The 10,192-nt window shown below is 33.8% G+C and overlaps 1 long non-coding RNA gene across 1 annotated transcript; it reads right to left on the reverse strand.

Annotated features, from left to right (window-relative positions):
- Window positions 1-3,425: 3,425 nt before the first annotated feature.
- On the reverse strand, window positions 3,426-8,771 carry LOC111733838. The gene is made up of 2 exons (XR_002778198.1): window positions 8,367-8,771; window positions 3,426-4,194 (listed from the first exon to the last, which is right to left on the reverse strand). It is a non-coding gene; the product is annotated as an uncharacterized LOC111733838 (long non-coding RNA).
- Window positions 8,772-10,192: the final 1,421 nt, after the last annotated feature.

Consider the following 10,192-nt stretch of genomic DNA (forward strand, 5'->3'; position numbering starts at 1 on the left):
AATGATGTCACAGTGTAATACTACTCTACTGGTTCATATAAAGGCCACTTTTACCATTGTTAAAATGATTCAAATTTTTGGATCCCTAAATAGGTCAGAAAGAAACAAAATAGGATTATTCATATTTTTTAGTGATCTTAGTCGATAAATATAAAAAAAAAATAGTGTTAATGAACATTTTAATCAATTTTCTCATTTTTCATTAAGAAACAAAGATCCTCTTGCCAAATTGACAAATGTTTTATATCATCAGTTATTTGTGTCTGCAGTTGAATGTTGGTAGCATACCAACATTAGACACATTGTCAGTAGCACTGACACCAATGATAAAACAAGGGAAAATAAATCACATTAACCTTTCCATTCAGCCATTATGAACAATCTGAAGATTTGTTCAGATTGTTCAGAAAAGAAATCCAGGTACATTTTGAACATTTACTTAAGAACAAAAGGATAAGTCTCAAGGAAAAGCATGTTTCTATTTAGAGTGTCACCACAGGGAAATTTAGTCTATGTTTGCTTAAATTTACTGTAAGAAAAGACCTTGAAAAATGAGACAATCTCTGTTCTAATTTTCTCATTTAATCCATACGTGAGTGAACAGTGATAAGAACTGCACCTAAGTGATTTTTAGAATGTCTTCCCAATTCTCTCTTCTTTTAAAGAGAATTTGTCCTGTATAGTAGGACTATTCATGCAAATAACAAATGAGAACATGAAAAGTCACACAACTTTTGGAAAATATGAAAAATTCCATAGGATTTTCTTTTTAATTTTCTTATATAAGCTGTATTTATTATAGTGTAGATGTTTATTTAGAAAAAAAACAACGTAGAACTTTGGGAACTTTACTGTCTCCAACAACATGTATTTAGAGGTTTTAATAAGCTTGGGTTTTTGAATAAATTCTAAATTGAAGAGGAAGAAAATAAGTTTGAGTGCATCTTTTCCAATACTGCAATGAATGATCAAAAAAATGTAAGTAGGGCCAGTTTTCTAAGCCACATTGAAACTATTTGGAATAAAGATTCCAAATTTTTAAGAACTTGAAAGAAATGTACTTTTGTTTTCTTTTTTTGCAAACAGATAAAACCTAGGTTAACAGAGTGAAGCTAATGATAAAAAGAGCTTTAATGACTGGCAATACACATCTCAATGATTCATATGAAAATGAGCGGTTTTAAAATGTTTGAAAGTGATTGCTAGTTCTATTAATTTTCTTATTGGCAAATGTATGAAATGTAAAATAAACTTCAACTGGGCTTGAGTTCAAATTGTTAAACATTCCTTAATTAATTAAGCCCTAGTTAAAGTAGATTCTACTGTCTATCTGAACATGAGATCAAGAAACTTCTTTCATATTAAAGCCTACAACACAGTTTTTGTGTTTGTGGCACTATTTTCTAAATATTTCCATTAATTTTTGTAGACATTTCAAGAGGCCCAGCATCAAATTTGCAAGTTTAGCTTAGGATAGCTTTATTAACTTTGTACATATTCAGTTCATAGAAGAAGAAGGAGGAAGAAGAAAGAGGAGAGAAGGAGAGGAAAAGGGGGAGTAGAATGGGGAGGAAAAAGAGGAAAGGAGGAGGAAGAGGAGGAAAAGAGGAGGAACAACAACAAGAAACAAGTTCTGTCTCTATGATAGCATCCCATTGTTAACTTGAGTTTGTGTTTGAGCAAGGAAATTTACTGCCTGTATAAATATTTTTAAAACACTGTTTGAAGCCAACTGAAATATCCATAGTTGTAACTAAAAATCATCTGGAAATAGAGGTAAGGTCAGATAGCAGAAGAAAAACTCAAGCATCTTAAAAGGGATATAGAAGTTTTTTTTTTCTTCTTTTTGATTCTTCCATGAAGGAAGTACTGGAATTCTTTCAGAACATAGTATTATGGAACTGTAAGCCGAATCTTCAAATTTTTCAAGGTAATAATTTGACCCAGTTGGTTGTTTCATTTTTTTCCATTTCAACTTTCTGAGTAGTTATAAAATACCTTATCTCTAGCACAGAATGGGGTGGTCTGATAAAATTCCAAAACCCAAGAATAAGGCATTGGAATCTAATCTATGACTTTATGTGCATTTGACTTTTATGTAAAACTTGTTTCTTTCTGGTTCATCTACATAATATATCCTTATTGATAAGAATATGGAGGAGCATCTACTATTACACAACTCATCAGGTGACATAACAGATAATCCATAAATAATCAAGCAGTGCTCATTATCAGCTCAACAAAAATCATTATTGAGTCTTTACTATCTGCCAAACATAGTGTACAAGGAGCTGAGGATAATATGATGAGCAAAACATAAACTAAGGCTGATATAGTTTACTCTACTTTAATGAAGTCATAATTGATTCACAATCAAGACTCAAGATAATGTCTTCTGATAAGGCAATGCTTTTGTTTCTTATATCCATATGTATATAATATACATCTATGCTTTCTTATCTAAAGAGAGGTCATCATAGGGACTGTTCAGTAACATTAGTGATATATACATGAAATATGCATAATATATATGGATATCAAATATGTATATGTTTTGTTGATATGCTATTAAAAGAATTCACGTGTTTTCTCAAATGTCTTTAAAATGATTCATTTTCTCTATATGGCACTATGTAGTTGTTGAGGGCATGGACCTTTCAGCTAGAAGGCAAATTCTGAATCCTGGCTCTGCTGCTTAGTGGCTGTCCAGCCTCGGGCAATGTATTTAATATCTCTGTGACTTGGTTTCCTCAACTTTACAATTAATATAAATAGAATACCCACTTTATCGTATTGTCGGGGAAATTAAATGAGTTATTATTTACAAAAATCTTAGAAGTGTCAGGTAACAAGTAAATATGATATGCATTTGTTAAATGAATATAATAAATGTTTGAAAAGTCTTTGAGGGCCTCCTTTTATAGAAAACTCAGAAGCATCTTACATGTGCCCCACTTCCCTTCCTATCTCTGTATTTAAATAAGGAGTTTCCATTAGTTAAATATCCTAAAATAGTCTGGATTTTCCAGGCTATAGTAAAGAAAGTCACAGCTGAATAAATTCTCCAGTGATGGAATAGATAAGGAAAACAAACAATTTAACTGTGTTTAATACAGAATAACTGTTTGAAGAAATATATATTTATGTACAGAGCACAATAATTTTTGTTATATTGCCAAAATGGTCATAGATTTAATACATCAATGTGAAGAAAGAATATATTTTCTTGGCTTTGATTTCAATTCTGTAGTCTCGATGAAGAGAGGTGCCATCATGAATACTCATTATACATGAGAAGAAAAATGTGATGAGAACCAAATGTTATGAATGGTTTTATAGGTGAAAGCAATATTAAATCATATCTTTCCAAAGGAATATGTAAGATAGAAATTAAATAAGTGTGACAACTTAAGAAGGTGAAAATGTTGGTCTAGTATCTGAATTTTTATTATGTACTTTATCATAATTTGCAGAAATTACTACACTCTGTTTCAGCTCTTCAAAAGGAAGCAGAGTCAAATAAGTTCAAAGTCAACCAATATCTTTGTTACACTGTTACCCCAAGTTGCACTAACTTAACTTTTCTCATTTACAACTCTTAGCATATAGAGGCTTGCATGCCAGATTTAAGTGGCAAGTTGATTTTTCTTCTTTTCTAATATTGACTCGACATTTTCCTGGTGGTAGCAAAATGTAATGAAGAGAAAAGAAGGTTGAATATTGATACTCGATTGGGTGACCTTTGGTAAATTATTTAACTTCTCGGAAGCTTTAATTATCTCACTTGCAAAATGCGTATAATAATCACTATATCCCAGAATAGTATTACAATATGGAATTTTATTTTTTGAATACTAATCATTTTTCTCTCCTAATTTATAAAACACTAATCATTTTTTGATTAGTATTCATTTTTGAATACTAATCATTTTTCTCTCCTAATTTATAAGCTTCTATGCTTCTTCCCCTCTATGGCTACATAAAAAGTTACCCCCAAAACTTAGCAGCTTATAACAACAAACATTTATTATCTCACGGTGTCTGTGAGTCAGCAATCTGCTAGATCCTCTGGCTTAGGGTTTCTCATGAGGGTATAATCAAGATGTCACATATGGTCTCATCTGAAGATTCAATGAAGAAAGGAGGTGCAAAGACATCAAGGGGATCCGTACTCCGATTACTGGGTGGGAGGCACTAGAAGACAGAAAGGTCCCAAAGATGTACTGGTTCTCTGTTTTGTTTTGTTTTATTTTGTTTTTCTCAATAGATAGAGCATAAACAGTCCACTAGTGATCATATAGCCCCAGCATGGAATGTCAAAGAATAGAAGTATTCTCAAATTTTTGAGTATGGTGCAGTAGTGGCAAGAGTCACTTGAAGGGTCTATGAGGAGACATGAGAGATGTCCCAGGGGTTTTCTGCAAGTATCAGATCACCTGAGTAGACTGATAGCACTGGGAAACAGATGTACCAGCACTCACTCACCTGCCCCATTCTCAGACAATTCTTTGGCACTTTGTAAGCCCTGAGTACCTCAGACACAAGGCTGGAGAAATGACCAGGGAGAAACTTTGCCATGACATTGAGTCAGTTTCTTCCACCCTGGGAGCTATGGGCCACAAAAATAAATAAGATCAAGTCTATTACTTTTACACTTGGGTTTGCAGATTTTCTTTACATCTCATGTTTATAAAAAGTCCAGTTCATATATTGAAACATTGTAGATGCTTATTAAATGGTAGCTATTATTATTGTAATTATTTCTCAAGCTAACCAATATTCAGAACACCTCATAGAAATCAATTATCTCTGTATAAAGAATATAAGCTCTATTACAACAAAGGGTCTACATTTATGTTGGGGGGAATGAGGACAGATTGATCAATGTGTTTCCAAAATTATCTATCTAGTAAGTAACAATGCTCCCATACTGAGATTGAAGCCTGGTCCACTGACAGGCATCTTCTAATACCTGTTTTTAGAAAGGCATTTGATCTCATGTGGATATCTCATTCTCTCCACATAGAAAGTGGGTACCTTAACCTTTTCATCAAAATGTTACTTGGAAGTGATGGTAGTGCTGGGAGACTGTACTGATTTCTCCTCTTAATATAGGATTTAGATTTTTAAATTATTTTCTTTTATTAAGTCTCAGAACAGAGTAAAATATTGTTGAACAATTATATAGGAGATGCCTATCTGCATCAGAAAATAATTGCTAATATTTTTTGAGTGCCTAATATGTGCTCTGTTCTCTTCTACTGGCTTTGTATATATTATCTCATTTAATCATTATCACATCCCTATAAAGTAAGTACCATTATAAACTTTATTTTAAAAATGAGACTGAGGTTTATGTTTACACAGCTGGTAAGTAATCATGCCAGAATTTTGACCTATGCACACTGACTTTGGAGTCCATACACAACCACTTTTTCAAGAATAAATTTATCACATGATCAAATTTGGAAAAGCATTGCAATTGAGATTCAGAGACAACTCAAAGTGCATTTGATTCAGAGTTTTACTACTAACTAGCTGAATGCCTTAGAACAAATCACTTAATATTTGTTAAGCTCATTTTCTCATCTGTATACTAGCACCTACCTGTTGAGTTTGTGGTAAGAATTAAAAGAAGCAATACAGAGCCTGGAACATATTATTAATGTTCTGAGAATCAAATTTGCTATTTTTAAGTCTTATGCCTAGTCTTATTAGATGACCAATTGAGATAATTTTAGTGAAAACACTTTGAAAATTATGTCCCGAGATAAATGAAAGAAGCTATTTCTGTTAACACTATTCATAGAAATAGCTAACAATTTCAATGTACCAGGCATTGGGCAAATTTTTTTACATATTAACTAAAAAAAATTTTTAAAGACATTTTTAAAAAACCCCAAAATATGAAGTACTATTTTACAGATGAGAAAACTGAATCATAGAAGAGCTAAGTAGCATACGCATGGTTATATCCAAGAAGCAATGGAGTTTGGAGTTTTCCTCAAACAACTCCAAAATTGTATGCTTCATATCATAAAGCTTTATTTAAAACATACTGCTTCAAGCATTTTAGAAGCAATCATTGCACTGCGAACAAAATAACTCTATTGTAACCAGACAACCAGTTACTTTAGTTGATGAAACGATATGTTTAACAAGATTAGTGATTTCTATTGTAATGGTTGATATATTTTAGGTAGGAGTGGATATACCTTGGGAAGGGAAAGGGAGTTACCCAGATCTCCTGAAAGCAATAACATTTTGTATTTTGAAAGATGTTATACACGCTCAGATTATTTTAGTCATCTATTTTTTACATCAATTCATCCATGCATTCCTTCCTTTCTTCCTTCCTTTATTCAATAAATATCTGGAAATCAGACTAGTCTTTGCTTTGATAGTTGCACAGCATTGGAACAAGATATATCAGATTTTCCATTGTAGCCTTAAAACTTCCCATTTGTGTGATTTTCAAAAGTCACACAATCTCAAAATGGAAATAAGAATAGTATGTATCTTATACAGTTGTTGTGAGTATTAAATGTAATAATGTAATAATGCATATAGAACACTTAGCACAGTGCCTGGCATATGGCAAGCATGTAGTAATGCTTAGTACCATCATCATCTTTTTCATCTTACCACAAACATTGTCCAATTTATGAAAAACTTTTTAATTTAAAAGTTCACTGTGTCTTAACAGGTTTTTGAGAAACAAACAAAAATCCCCCTATTTATCTGGACATAATTGGTTATCTGGAAACAGAAGCACTATTTCCCTAGAAGCCATCTTATAAACATTACTCAGATTCCTAGGTTACTTCACTCCAATCCATTAATGCCATCATATAATTTTATAAATGTTATTTATCAAGTTTCAGCCAAGAGACAAGTCAGAGGTTTTCAGAGCCCTAGCTAAAAGGCTAGAAAGAAGTTGAACGGAAGGGTTGCAGCTCTGTTGAAATGAGCTAGCTATGAAGGGAAATGAAATCATTAAAAATTAAAGATGCAGGACACTTGGGTTCAGGAATAGGGCCTAGAAAGACAAATATGAGAGAGGTTGGGTTGAGAGAGACACTAGGTAGAAGGTGCATAGATCTGCCCTTTCCTGAGGTAAGACAGGAGTGAGGTCCTATATCGAGCTGTACTTTCCCATCCACAATTGTGCTTCTGAATCTTGACAGCTATGCAAAGAATAGATCAAGGAGGACTGTGTATGTCCCGCTAAAACATTTAAACAGTATGCTGAAGGTCGTGAAGAGTCACTAAAGCGATGTAATTCAGGGAGTCAACACTTTCTACTACAACATTAGTGTGCATTTTTGCAGACGATTTCCCATGTGGACTTAATATTACATCCTGCTTCCAGGCAACCAGACAAAATACTGTAACTGAGCTTTTGCTTAGAATCATTTAGTATTTTTTACTTCTAATGAAGCAGTCACAGAAAGATGAACTTTCAGTACATTAACATAAAAATCTTTGGGGTGATGTTATAAAGTTCAGTATTTATTAACAACACTGCTACATTATTTTTAACAAGCTGGGATGCAACATTCATTTACTCCTGTTGCTATTTTCAGAGGTCACCAGATATGAAGGTCCCTGGCAGCATTGCTAGTGAGCTAAATACTTTAATACATAATGTAAAAGCTTTTTATAGAGGAATATAAGTTTAACTAGAGTGTCCACTCAGCACTAAGGTATGTAAATTTTTTTCCTTATATTGAATCAAATTTGTTGACATGTTCCCCCATAGAGTCCTTAAAGTCTGACGTCTCCCCAGATTTATTGTAAACTCTATGTTGAGGATTCTGAACCTCACAGAGCACTATCTGCCGTGGTACCCTGGCTACAAAAGTCGATGCTCAATAACTTCATCTGCCTGGAAGAAGTTGGCACTATGGAAATTAGACTACTTTGCTAGGCCAGTTATAGTGCAATGGAAGGATGTTTACATAGTCTAAAATGTATCAATCGATTGTTTAAACATTTTTTTTTCCTGCCTCTCAGGAGAATATAAAAGTTAGAAGCAAGGCAGAAGTAGTTCTCTAATGCACAGTGCTATCTATATACCAATAGGTATCCTTTCCTCTCAGAAAATAAGAGGTTAAATTTTCTTATTATTTAGATTTTGCAAAGTTCAGATTTTTTTTCTTAATTTTAACCTATATTTAAACTGGTATATATCTTAAATAGTCCTGCCTTCTTGGGGGAAGAAAAGTATGCTTAACACAATTAAAATTTTTCTGATATCTAAAGAGTCATTATCAATGGTACCAAATACTGCCTGCATTAGTTTCCTATGGCTTTTGTAACAAATAACCACAAACTTGGAGGTTTAACCAATACAAATCTATTACCTTCTAGTTCTGTAGGGCAGAAGTCATACACAGGTTTCACTGGGTGCAAATCAAGGTGTTGGCAGGATTTTCTTTTTGGAGGACCCAGAGAAAATTCTGTTCTTTGCCCTTTTCAGCTTCTAGAGGCTGCTCACACTCCTTGGTTTATGTTCTTCTTCATACATCTTCAAATCCAACAGTGTAGTATCTTCAAATATCCCTCTCTTCTGACCTCTATTTCCATCACCTCTCTTTCTCTAATGGATGTTCTCATCTCCCTCATAAGGTTTGGGCCCATCTGGATGATCCAAGATAATCTTCCCATCTCGGGATTCTTAGTCGTATCTATTCTCAATACATTGAATTTCTCCCTCAATGACCAGTTGTTGTGTGCACAGGTTTCTCCCAACTGGTTTTCTCCTTTAAGTTTCTGTAAAGAGTGAGAAGATGATTAAAGCTGATAGATGTAAGAAGACAGAGAAGAGAAATGAGAAGAGAGAGGAGAGAAATTGAAGCCAGATTCTGAATGAAATCTGAGGTAAGATCTTGTTAGTAAAGTGTATGATATACGTGTTGTCCATTTAAAGGACTTTATTTCTTGCTTCTGATATTCAGATGTGTTCAGGAGAGTTTAGTCTGCTGTTCTAAGCCCACTCAACTATTCATTATCTTCCCCTTGAATTTAACTCTCATGTTTTCTCTGTTCCTGTACCCCTACTGTCCCCCTGCTATCTGGAATGCCCTTCCCTCACTTTTATCTTTTCCAGAATTTTTTTCAAACATAAATTCTTCTTGAAGACTTTTGTACCCTTTCTCTCCAAATTAATCACTCCTTCCTTTGTGCTCCCATTGAATTGCGTTCCTGTTAAAACAGTTCTCACTCTGTCAGATTTAGTAGTTTATATCATGTCTTCTACTAAACTGTGAGTTCCTCAAGGATGGGTCTGTGCACTCCTTAGTTTTGCATTGGAACACATATCACAGTCGCTGGTACAGAGTAAATTACTGAGGAGACCAACATATAGTTTGCTGAATATATAGCCAAAATAGGTCAAGAGGCTACGCTGGTCATGTGGAATGGATACTCAATGGGTCTGGGCTCTGGCCACCACTACTTCATTGCTTATAACTTGTTAAAAGTCTGAAAAAAATATTTGATGAATGGGTGAATAAATTAAGGTGAAATAGTTCTCAGATATTTATTATCAATTTAGTGCTTATTTTCCTTGTTACCCCAAAAGAGAAGCTCAGCATAAACAGCCACCCCTTAGTGCTGAACTTGCCTTATCCTATTTATAATTCCAAACAGTTCTATGAAGTAGGTATTCTTATCCACATTTGACAGTCAAGAAACCAACAGCAAAAAAAAGTCTTTTGCCCAAGATCATGCTATTATCAAGTGTCAGAACTGAAATAGGAAGCCAGATCTAACTTTTCTCTTAACCTCTGTGCTGCATGACTTCCCATGTTTACTGTCTGAGTAAACATATGAGGGATGAGTAGTATGTGCATATGTGTGTGTAGTGTACTGTGTACATGAAGACATATACACACCCACTCATTCCACACACATCAAATCTTAACTTTCTCTTTCCATCCAATATAAAAATCATTCTCGCTATACATGTTCTTTTTTAATAGTTGCATACTAACTCAACTCATAGATGTACCATATTTTATTCTACCATTGTGCTATTAATAGTCATTGAGTCTATCTCCAGGATATTTTCCTTTTTTGGTATCACCAAACAATGGAGCTATAAACATCCTTTTTATACTTTACCCACTGGAATCTATGTTTGTTGTTAGATCATCTAAGATGGGATTATCAGACCAAATGTTATAAA

The sequence above is a fragment of the Pteropus vampyrus genome, unplaced genomic scaffold (assembly GCF_000151845.1).
Source record: "Pteropus vampyrus isolate Shadow unplaced genomic scaffold, Pvam_2.0 Scaffold656, whole genome shotgun sequence".
Lineage (NCBI taxonomy): Eukaryota > Metazoa > Chordata > Mammalia > Chiroptera > Pteropodidae > Pteropus > Pteropus vampyrus.